Source organism: Pongo pygmaeus, chromosome X (assembly GCF_028885625.2).
Source record: "Pongo pygmaeus isolate AG05252 chromosome X, NHGRI_mPonPyg2-v2.0_pri, whole genome shotgun sequence".
Taxonomy (NCBI): Eukaryota; Metazoa; Chordata; class Mammalia; order Primates; family Hominidae; genus Pongo; species Pongo pygmaeus.
The window spans coordinates 145,599,528-145,609,368 of NC_072396.2; positions in this window are offsets into that span (position 1 = coordinate 145,599,528).

Consider the following 9,841-nt stretch of genomic DNA (forward strand, 5'->3'; position numbering starts at 1 on the left):
GCCACAGACCAGTGGTGAGCAGTGGGCATGTGAGCATTGCCACCTGAGCTCCACCTCCTGTCAGATTAGCATCCGCATGAGAGTCTCATAGGAGTACCAACCCTATTGTGAGCTGTACATGCAAGAGATGTAGGCTGCATGCTCCTTATGATAATCTGTCTAATGCCTGACGATCTGATGTGGAACAGTTTAATCCCAAAACCGCCCCCCACCCGACACCTCCCTGAGTACGTGGAAAAATTGTCTTGCATGAAACAGGTCCCTGGTGCCAAAAAAGGTCCCTGGTGCCAAAAAGGTTGAGGATTGCTGCTTTAGAGGCTCTAGAAAAGAGTTTGTTCCCTGCCTCTTCCAGCTTTTGGTGGCTCCAAGAATTCCTCGATTTGTGGTAGCATCAATCCAATCTTGCCTCCGTCTTCACATCACCTTCTCCTCTGTGTGTTTGTCTCTTCTCTTCTGTTTCTTATAAGGACACGTGTCATCAGTTTTGGGTTCCACCTGGATAATCTAGGATAATCTCATTTTGAGATCCTTACCTTAATTACATCTACAAAACCCTTTCCTCAAATAAGGCAACATTCACATATTCTAGGTATTTGGATGCGGACATATCTTTTGGGTTGGGGGTCCCTATTCAACCCACCATAGTTTCTTTCAGTGGAATTAGGGCTGTACCATCTGCTCAAAAACATTAAAACAATTAGGAGGATCATGAGTGTACCTCAATATCTTATTTGCAAAATGAAGATAGGGACATAGTTTGGTTAGCTAAGGTACGGTGTTTGGCTAAAATGCCATGTTTAACCAGTCGGCATCCACATCTTTAAGGTTTGCTCGTACCCAGTATAATCTCATTTCTTGAAAACCTAGTAAGTGAAAAATTGGAGGTGAGGGCATAATAGAAACCATGCAAAATAGAAAATATATACATGTTTCTTTCTTTATTTCGCTTGTTAGTAGTTCAGAACTTCACAAACGTGAATATTACCACTAGCAAGCAGACATCCCCCAAACTCAAAAGTAAAGCATGGACAGATGTGTCTGGCTAGTTGGGTGAGACCATTTCCAAATACTACTTATAAGTTACTGAGTTGGTTAAGGATCAAATGAGGTTCTGCATTTGAGGTTCTTTTTAAATTGTGTGGTATCATACAAGTATAAAATATTACAGTTGCTCTTTTGAAGGGGATAAGAACAAATGTGATATCACAGATGAACACTATCAAAAAAATTTTTCAGTAAGTAGAAGTTAAAGACCTTTTTGTTTGACACACCAAGCATGTTTGCACCTGGTTGGGGTGGTCATTGGGGTTTAGTATCTGATTATAAATCAATCTAGCAGGTTATTTCCCTCTTCAAGAATGAATTGGGTTTGCATTAGAGATAATCTCCTTGTGCAGAAGTAGGTGAGTCAAGAGGAATTCCTTTCTTGCTTTATTTATCTATTTATTTATTTAGCTGATACTGATTCATTTGGGATGTAAAGATAGATGAAAATCTTAGAGGAAATGATTACAAAATGAGGGAATTTGAGATCCTAGGGAAATAAGAATCTGTCAGCAAGATTAAAAATCACTTTTAAGAAAGTGCATCTCACCCCGTCTCTACTGAAAATACAAAAAATTAGCCGGGCGTGGTGGCGGGCCCCTGTAGTCCCAGCTACTCGGGAGGCTGAGGCAGGAGAATGGCGTGAACCTGGGAGGCAGAGCTTGCAGTGAGCCGAGATTGCGCCACTGTACTCCAGCCTGGGCGACAGAGCGAGACTCCGTCTCAAAAAAAAAAAAAAAAAAAAAGAAAGTGCTTCTCATATTTGAGACATATAGTTGCAAAGATTCAGTAGAAAAAAAATTCATCGCCAATATAATAACAGAATTAAATGCCATAGAGTAGTGGCTTTCCAACTTTTAAAAATCAAACCCCAATTTTTCCCTAAATTAATCTTACCTGGAAGCCCAATACATAAAAGAGACTAAAATGCAGCTGCTCTGGTTGTACTCTATGAAGGTGAGGGCGGGGATGAGGGGGCACAACGGACTTCTCGGGGAACTTGCCACAGTTACAATTGTTTATTTCTTGTGTGATTTTTTGATCGATAGCTGTCTTCTCCACCAGAGAAGACACCACTCCAGGCTGGGACTTTGATTTTGCTCTCAATTACATCTTTAGTGCCTAACACAGTGCCTGGCACTCAGTATATACTTGTGTTAATGAATGAATGGATGATGGAGAAGACAAAAAAAAAAAGTGAATTGAAACAAGCTGGTCAGGTTGATATCTGACACATCTCAGATGGCAGTGTTGATCTTTTTTCATCATCCTAGCATTTGTCACCAGTACTGGCAGCCAGAGAGAACATTGCATTTGGGTGCCTGGTGCAGTTCCTAGCACATAGTAGATTTTGGTAAATTAAATAAGTGATACTCAGTACATATTAGTTGACCAAATGAATAAGGTGCTAAATGATTGAATAAATGAATGACTGTGTTGTGATAGCATGAGGACAAGTGATTCAATTTTCTGTCTTAAAATAATTTTAAAAACAAACCCCAAACTCCGTGAAGGATCCTAATGAAAGCCTCCTAGGTGTCTTTTTAAAAAGCCACGACTACATTTAATGTAAGTTTCACTTTGTTTATACCGATTCCCCGGAATTGTATTGTCTGAAAGTGTGACACATCATAAAACAGCTGGAGCCAATGGTGATGTTAAAGCCATCTTCACTCAGTACAAATTGCTGACTTACAATTATCGCCAGGAGATACTGAGTGCCCCAAATATGGACAGCTCCAAAAGAAGTATGCCTGGTTTGAAAGAATTGTGTGCCTGTAGGAAACACACAGGCTCTTTATTTGAGAATAAGAGGTATAAATTACACTTGCTTGAAGGAAACCCTACCTTGTGCCTTAGCTATCTGTGTAAGCAATGTGCCATTTGATCTACAGTGTGTATTGTAGTAAGACATTGCCTACGGATGTACTTAAATGAGGGCAAACCAATTTGCAGTTTATCTAGTCATCCATAGCATTAGCAGAGTAAGATACCAAAGCCTTATGCCATAGCGATTTTGTACAAAAATATCCAAAGCTCTAAGAAAACCGTTGCAGTATGTGTGTGGAGGGGAGGAGGTGGGGAGATCTGGGCAGCAACTATCATTGGAGCCTGCTGAATCTGCCCTCTGAGTCTCCATATGTGAGAGTATCAGAAGGCCTTGATTAACCGTCTCAGTGGGTGGGCTTGGCCCTGGGGAGGATGACCCAACCCATCCTTAAAGTGGTGATCTTAGCTGACTGGCTCTGAGGTGACTTCCAGGTGGCACATAGATTGGGTCCAGAATGAAAACTCAACAAATCTGGGATTTTTTATATATATATATATATTTTTTTTTAAACCAGCCAAATTTACAAATTTATGTGTTCATTATAAAAAATATAACTAACACAAAAGCATATGTAGTAAACACTGAAAATACCTTTTCATCAACCACTCTCATCAACCCTACCATGCTGCACCCCTCGCCCCTACCACATCCTGCTTTCTTGCCCAGAGATAATCACTAATACCTGGCTGATGTCATTGAATGTGTCCTCACAGACCATTTTCTATTGAGATACAAATATAGCAATGCGCATATACAAATTTTCAAACACATACATCACATTATACTACACATATTTCACTATGACATGCTTTTGCCACATAACAATACACCTTTGAGAGGGATATTTACAGCTCAAAACAAAAATAAACTACAACAAAGGTAACTTCAGTTAATAAGATTTTGGTTTGTATTCTTTCAGGCCTTTTTCTATACATATATATGCACACATGCACACACACACTTTATTGAATTTTTAAATAAAGGGTATCATGTTATATACACTATTATATTTTTCCCTTACTAGCATATTATGAAGATCATTTCATGTCAATACACATAGGTCTTCCTCTTTCTTTTAAATTGCTGTTTGATTTTAATAAAATAAGACCGTGTCATGTAATTTTGCCTGTTCTTTATTGATGGGCAATTAGGTTGTCTTCCTAGGGTGTTGTTGGTTGTTACTGTTGTTACATTTCTTATAAACCACACTGCTGTGAATAGCCTACATATTCATTTCTGTGTGCACAAGTGATATTGTTTCTACAGACAAAAGTCCTAAAGCAACGGATGCGCTCATTTGAAACCAAGAGACAAGGTCAAATTGCTCTAAAAGATCTCTTTCCTCAAGTCCTTGCTAACACTAGATATTGCTAAACTTCTTAATTATTGCAAATTGAACAAGGAAAAATGATTTCATTGTTTTTTAATTTGTATTTTCCAGATTAAAAATAAGGTAGACCTGCTGTTTCATTTTTAATTTGTATTTTCCACTCTAGATAGTCTACCTCCTGACTTTTGTTTCCTTCTCTAGTTTCTTGCAAATCCAGGTTATCCTATGCAATGCTCCCAGGAGAATTTTCCCAAAGCTACTTTTTATTTCTTTTTTCTTTCAAAGACAGGATCTCAGTCTGTTACACAGGCTGTTATGCAGTGGCATGATCACAGATCACTGCAACTGTGGCAGGAGTTATTAAGAAATTATTTTAGGCAGATAGAGAGGAAAAGAGGTCCTTGGAAGGTTTTTCGCAGCTCCAAAAAAAAAACGTTTCCTGTCTAGCATGCATAGAGCCCCGGCTCTTAGACCCGGGCTGGCAGCCTTTAATATGCAAATGCAAGCCATTAGAAACTGGGTCCACCCAGCGTGGCGATTCCCACTGTTGTCCTCTTGCCCTTGCCCCCACGTGTGCCTGACAGCATGACCGCCCCCGCATATTCCCGCGTGTGTAGAACATCAGGGGCCCTGCATTTGCATATTAAAGGGCTGGGGTGGGAGGGCCAGGTTTTTCATGGGCCACGCGAATGACATGCCTGGTCAAACCAATCCCCTGAGCCCTATGCAAATCAGACACCGCCTCCAGCCATCGCATAAAACTGGCGGGTGTCCTTCGAATGTGGGGTCTCCTCTTTCGCCTTTGGAGTCTCCCTCCCTCTGTCTCTGTACCAGGGAGCATCTTCCTTCTGCCTTCTCCCTCCTTGCCTATTAAACTCTCTGCTCCTTAAAACCACTCCACGTTTGTCCGTGTCATCTTACCTAATTCGACTTGAGATGAAGAACCTGGTGTTCCTCCACCCATGGGAGCAGTATCACACCCTCCAGCTCCTGGGCTCAAGCTATCCTCCTGCCTCAGCCTCCCAAGTGGCTGAAGCTACAGGAATGCACCACTCTGCCTGGGAAATTTTTTTTTTTTTTTTTTTTTTGTAGAGATGGGGTCTTGCCTTGTTGCCTAGGCTGGTGTTGAACTCCTGGCCTCAAGCAATCCTCCTGCCTTGGCCTCCCAACCCGAAGCTACTTTTCATCACTTCACTTTCCTGATCAAAAACGTTTACTTAAATTTTCCAGATATTTAGTGAATTTCTGCTGTGAGCCATGATCTCTGCTAGCCCACTGGGAAGAGGAGTGCTGGTTCATGACCCATCATCTGCATGGTGGCACAGGAAGCTCTTCTTTCTCTTCGTACATGAGGTATTCAACTAGCTCCTAGTTAATAAACCTCAAAACCCCCTTTTAAATAACTTTGGAATAATCTGCTCCATACTTTAGTTCTGTAAAAGCCAAGCTCATTTTTGCTTAGGTATGGAGTATGTGGCAGTATCCAACCTAACAAGAATGATTCTGAAATTTTTTCTTGATATTTGCAGAAATGAAATTAAGCCTCTCTGTCTGACTCTCAGCACAACACTCTTTCCCTCCTACTCCTGTTTGCGGATTGCTGCTGTCTCTTGTCCACACCAGCCTCTCTGTCTCCATTCAGTGGAGCTAATGTCATTCAATGGGAATTCAAATAGTAGAATCTCCCCTGATCCTGTAGAACTTCCTAGGTGGGGTATCTCTGGCAACACCAGGATCCAAGTCCTGTGGATGGGCTGAATCTTTGAAACCCTTCATTTTAGTCTCAAAGAGAATCATAAACCTTTTGTTAACTGCATAATCACCCCGCCTTCCCCCCTAATGCCTTTTGAGCTGTCATCGGTGTACATTGTTCGGCAACAGTGATGGGAATAAAATTGCTTTTAAAGAGTGAAATTCTAAAATGTGTTATTTTTCTGCCATTTCTAATTCTAGAAAAATAATAGTACTTCTTTTTAATTTTTAATAAAACATCTTAGGTGATAAAGTTAATGATATATAGTCTGAACTAAGGGAGGGGAAAACATTGACTTCAATGGAGCTGCTTCACAGTAATTGGTACTTCATAAGTGTCATTTGTGCCTTTGTGACAGAGATGGTGAAATTTATCAAAAAGGTAAATGCTCAAAGAAATGGAATTGGCACTTGGCTTTCTAGCTGTCTCTTTTGAAGTATACTTCAAAAGTTTTAATAGGTAGAAACTGTTTGAATTTGGCTCCTATTTGCTCTAAATTTACTGATACAGTCATTTTTTTAATGCAGTATAGAGATACTTGTTACTTGAGCTCAATAGTCATTACCACCAACAACCAAAGTTTGTTTCACAAAGCTATTTATTTTGTGTGTCAGTTGGAGGATAGGCAACTCCCGAACTGTAATTCTCTGATCCTCAGCAACTACTAAAGCTAGTAATTAATGATTTAAAAAAAACCAGATGTATCAAAAAGAATCACATTCATTCCACAAATAGTACACTAAGATGTTTATAAACACCCACCCAGACGAAGCCAGTAATACATTATATTTCTGTTTTCTTTGCAGACAAAGCCTCACATTTCTACAACAAAAAGCTAAAACCTCAGTGATAAAAATTAATATGAAGTCAGAAGATTTAAGGCTTAATTAGAATTCTGATCCAAGACGGCAGACTGTGTGAACTGCTGTTGCTAAACTGTACTGTGTAAACATTGCATACTGATGGAATTTGCTTGTCAACTCAACTGGCATTTCTGTGCAGTAAGCTTGTCTTTCTGTCAGCGGAGTGCATCATGGGAAAAGATCAGCATCTCAAAGGAATGTGATCTGCATGTATAAAGAGGAGAGAAAAAATCCCTCAAAGAAAAAGAGGTTCTGCTTGTTTTCCTGTTGTGCTCAAAGATTAAAAAGGTCTTCTACCAATGTGCATTTTGGTTTAAGGATAGTGACGGTTTTCTTTCCAAGAATTAAAAGATGAACTTTTTTTAATTTGAGGGAAAGTATCATTTGTAACTTTGGCTAAGTAGAGCAAGCCATGGAAAGAAGACTGCAGAGAAGGAAAAGAATTTTAAAATATGTTGAGCTTTTTCCTAATCCTTCCTGTGGAACTTTGTTTGCTTTTATCTACTACCTCAGCCAATTTATCTAAATCAAGAAGCACAAAAAAAAAAAAAAAACCCTAAGCAACAACATAGTGCAGGCAATGTAAGAAACATAGGAGCTGGATCAGATAGACAGCTGTTCAAATCTTGACTCTGCCACTAGATCACCTCTCTGCACCTTAGTTTCTCGTCAATCAAATATTGGCATAATCAAAGCCACGTCACATCCATATGAGGGTTAAATGATACAATGTATGTGAAAGCCCTGGTACTCAATGATTAAGAAATGTTTATTAAATGATTTGAGACAGTTTATAATTTAATAAGTTTTTCTTTCCAATGATATTCTAAAGTCATTGTGATTCTCTGCTATATTGTCGGTTGAGTTGTTTCGTAAGCTTCTATGACCAGGGGTCATGTCTGTGTAATTCTTTGTTCTCAGCTCTACAGTATGCATAGGGTCTTTCATAAATGCTTTTTGCTTGCCACTGCTCAATAAACAAATTTCTGCTTCCTGCTGGTCCTCTGATCCTTGTTTCCCCTTTTACTTTCAGTTGGCACGTAATAATTGTACATATTTATGGGATACAGGGTAACATTTGGTATATGTATACAATATGTATTGATCAAATCAGGGTAATTAACATATCCATCACTGCAAACATTAATAACTTTTTGTGTTGGGAACATTCCAAATCCTTTCTTCTAGCTTTTTGAAAATATATAATAAATTATTGTTAACTATATTTACTCTACAGTGCTATGAAACACTAGAACTCATTCCTCTTACTTCTGATCCTTTGACCAGTATACTCCTCAATGTTGTTTGTCTGTTGGGTTCAGAGAGTGTTTGTGGTGTTCAGAGAGTGTCTGTTGCAGATAGTTTTGGACAGGCTTATTTATGGTTAATTGTGAGGGATTTATTTCAACACAAACACTGGAGAAGAGGAGAAAGGGAGGAAGGTGCTTGGTACATATTGGGCATTCAAATATTTGTAGAATGTACTAGGTGCATGTGGGATGCAAACATAGGCAAAAAGAATGAGGCAAAGAGAAAAGGGGGTAACAATAGCTAACATTTGTTATAATTATTGAATGTTTGGTACTTTCAGATGAGAAAACTGAGGCTTAAAGAAGTCCATTAAACTACCCAAGTAACTGATAGATCCATAATATTTTATCTGAAGCCCTTGGAAACAGGTATGTTTCAGGATTCAAAAATTGTTGGATTTTAGAAAGATATATGGTACGTGTATCACATATTATACAAAATCATTAGCAGGATTGGTGGCAATAGCACATCATCAAATACATTAATATTAATGCATTGAAATATATGAATATTTACACCTAGTGAAATAAATAAAGATTATAAATAGTTCCATACTATTTCAGGTCAATTCAGGTTTTGCTGTCAAATAAGTTACAAAATACCCTTATTTTTCAAAACCTTTTTTAACCTTTGGAATTGCAAATAAGGATTGCAGGCTTGTGGTAAATGGTAGAGAATAATGAATAATGAGTGAGAGCCCAGGTGTGTCAGACTCCAGAGAAGGGCTATTGCCATGCTGCCTTAGTTTTCCACTGCTGCTAGACAAATTACCACAGATTTAGCAGGTTAAGGAATGCAGTGTCTTATCTTACAGTTCTAGAGGACAGAAATCTAAAATGGGTCTCACTGGGCTAAAGTCAAGATGTCAGCACTGCTGCATTTCTTCTAGAGACTCTAAAGGAGAATCTATTTTCTTGCCTTTTCCAGCTTGAAGAGGCTGCCCACATTCTTTGGCTTATGGCCCCTTTCTTCCATCTTTAAAGCCAATGATGGTAGGCTAAGTCCTTACCTCTTATCACTCTGACCTTCTCTTCTGACACCCTCTTTCATATTTAAAGGGCCCTTGTAACTACATTGTACTTACCCAGATCATCCAGGATATATTAGAGCACTACAGTAGGATGTGTGTATATATATCTATCTCCTACTGGGTCTCTCTTTCTGTCTCTCTCTCTCTCTAGTACATATATATATGTAATATATATGTATATGTACATATATGTGTGTGTGTGTGTGTGTGTGTGTGTGTGTGTGTGTGTAGTAGAGAGAGAGAGAGAGACAGACACAGAAACAGAGATTTATTTAAGGAATTGTCTCACATGATTGTGGAGACTAGCGAGTCCAAAATCTGAAGTCACCAGTAGGCTGGAGACCCAGGGAAGAATTGGTGTTGCAGTTCAAGTCTGAAGGCCCTCTGCTGGAGAATTCCTTTTTGCTTGGTGCTTGGGAGAAATTAGTCTTTTGTTCTATTCAGGTTTTCGAATGGTAGATGAGGCCCAATCAGATTATGCAAGGCAATCCACTTTACTCAAAGTCCATCAATTTAAATATTAATCTTATCTAAAAAGCCCTTACAGAAACATCTAGAATAATGTTTGACCAAATAACGTTTGGTAAATAAGCAACGTTGACACATAAAATCAATCATCACACAGGTAATCTCCTCATCTCAAAGTCAGTGGATTAGCAGCCTTATTTTCATCTGCAGC